This window comes from Chanos chanos, chromosome 14 (genome assembly GCF_902362185.1).
Source record: "Chanos chanos chromosome 14, fChaCha1.1, whole genome shotgun sequence".
Taxonomy (NCBI): Eukaryota; Metazoa; Chordata; class Actinopteri; order Gonorynchiformes; family Chanidae; genus Chanos; species Chanos chanos.
In genome coordinates this window covers 1781997-1784496 of record NC_044508.1, presented here as the reverse complement: position 1 = coordinate 1784496, position 2500 = coordinate 1781997, and the positions used below count along the sequence as shown (strand labels likewise).

Below are 2500 nucleotides of genomic sequence, written 5' to 3'. Positions count from 1 at the left end.
AAATGTTCAACGGAGATGTTTCAAATCTCTGCTTTTTCGAAACAGATTACGTCACAACACACAGATAGTTACGTCACAACACATTTCATATTGATGTAACTACTAAATTTATATGTCTTCCAAAACTGCAGAGTTAAAACGGAAGTCAACTCAAACAGAGATTACTAATTCATTTGCTCATGAGTGTATCTGACATGAAGAGGTAAGCCAGAGTGGAAAAACACTCCCCCAATCCACAGGAGGAAAAAAAAAACTGAGCGGAGAAGGGGAGATTGAATTCGACATCGCCGGGTGAACACTGGTTGGTCGTTGTTAACTCAGCATATAGTGATTGGCCAACGTGAGAATGTCACAGAACTGGGGTCATTATCCCTCGGCACAGATAAGGGCCAACTCTCTTTGGTTTGAGACTGAACTGGAAGTGAAATGCATGTGTGTGTGTGTGTGTGTGTGTGTGTGTGTGTGTGTGAAAGGATGCAACACTCAAACCCAAATGGAAAAAAACAGAGACAAGTTTACAGGACAGAGCCAAGCTGGCAAAGTCAAAAGCCGCCACACACACGGGAAACCCCGTTGATTGACAGATGGAGAGACCCGATTGGTTTCTCCCTCATTGTGAAACTGTGCACTGCAGTAAAGCTTGACATCTCTCCATCTGCAGTCAATACTGTCTGATACTTTTTTACAGAGAGAAGTTACATTTCTGACTTTACTTAAGTTTCTCTCCTCTTGTCTCAGATTTACTGTAGTGTCTTTTGATTCACTGAGGTCAATGTGGCACTGAAGAGTTGATTTGAATTCTAGGAAAACTACACTGGTGTGATTAGAGACAAAAACAGTGAAGTGATGTGACACAATCAGCAACAATGCCTTAAACGAAAACCACTGGAATTTGGTTTAGTGAGAAATCACATTAATTTCAGATCTCAATATGATGATTGTTTCTAGGAACCTCAGACTTGTTGTAAGGCTCCTGCCAGAAGATGATTGGCTGGCATCACCCAATCCCCATTGTGACATCATCTGACCTTGATGCTGTGTGTAGAACTTGGGGGGAAAAACTCTGAGGGTTTTTATCGGTGGTTGTTTGCTTCCACACTCATTAATTCTGTGAGAGGCTAGGAGTCTAGAAGCGCTACAGGAGCCGGGGTGGAAAAGAGTCATTTACCAGCTCTAAGCACTCAGTCAATAACATCCCCTGCTAGGGGGCTAATGTCCCGAAACTCGAATTTCAATGGTAAATTGAGGGACTTGGGGCTGTCAGGAGACGCTGGAGAACCTACACTAAGGCCCTTAGGTCATTATCCGTGTCACATCATCAAAGCCCCACCACCACACCCCCCTCCCCCCAAACAGGCCGGGCTTTATGGTTCCACATCTTGTTGGGGATCCACAGCTCTCCATGTGAGAGAAGGATGGGGGGGGGGGGGGTGGTTGACACACCAAGATCAGACATCACAAGGAAGACAAAGGCAGCTGAAATATATTTGGACCAGAGAAATACACGTGACCACCAAACTCTGTGTGTGTGTGTGTGTGTGTGTGTGTGAGAGAGAGAGAGGGAGAGAGAGAGAAAGTGAGAGAGAGAGAAAGTGAGAGAGAGAGAGAGAGAGAGCGCAAAGAGAGACAGAGAGAGAGTGAGAGAGAGAGAGAGCAAAGAGAGACAGAGAGAGAGGGAGTGGGGAGAGAGAGAGAGAGAGAAAGTGAGAGAGTGGGAAAGAGAGAGAGAGAGGGCGTGGGAGAGAGAGAGTGACAGAGAGAGACAGACAGAGACAGAGAGAGAGTATGATTGTTTCCTGGCTCATTAGAGATGATGGCAGTTTGTGAAGGACCATTAGTATGATGAGTAGCAGAACAGTGCAATCACAGCACTGTCCCCAGACTCATCCCACACGCCCCCCAATATAACCAGTATCCACTGCCCCCCCCCCCCCAAAACGAATCTCCACATGCAACGTCTCTCATTTTACATCACAATATTTACAATAATATATTCCCAAAGTGCGTAACTACACTCAGAGCGTGGGCTTTAAATGACGACAAAATTAGCTTTTCTCTTCCCTGAGCCGTGTAAAATGGGATTTTAAGTTTCTAATCAAAAGAAACAACCCGCTGGGTAAATCGCGAGCTGGACCAGGAGACAAAAAGTGAAACCGCACAATTACTCCCAAGATTCCAGGGTCCTGGAAAAGACATCTCTGTCCAAGCCTGGAAGACTCACAATACACCGCACCTGCTCCCAAAGGGACAAGAGCACTCAGACGACGTCCTCCAAACAGCTCTTTTATTTGGCGGCTTTGGTGTCGCAGAGAGACAGCCTGGGAAATGCTCGCTCGGCATTCGCGGACTGTCATCCGTAATTTAGTCCTTTAGCATAATTTACCATAAAACACAATGCTATAAATCTGCTTCTCTTGGTCATTGTTCTCAATCTGAACTACATCGTAACTAAGAGAACATACAGTTAAAAAAAAAACAAAAAAACAACCTTATTAGGCTA

General features: G+C 45.1%; 2 protein-coding genes across 2 annotated transcripts in view; one reads left to right on the top strand and one right to left on the bottom strand.

Annotated features, from left to right (window-relative positions):
- The window catches only part of hs3st1l2 (heparan sulfate (glucosamine) 3-O-sulfotransferase 1-like 2), a 13917-nt gene that overhangs the window by 1896 nt on the left and 9521 nt on the right, over positions 1-2500 (top strand). The gene's annotated exons all lie outside the window — the stretch shown is intronic.
- LOC115827812 (protein transport protein Sec24C) overlaps positions 1-2500 on the bottom strand; it is a 38115-nt gene that overhangs the window by 34782 nt on the left and 833 nt on the right. The gene's annotated exons all lie outside the window — the stretch shown is intronic.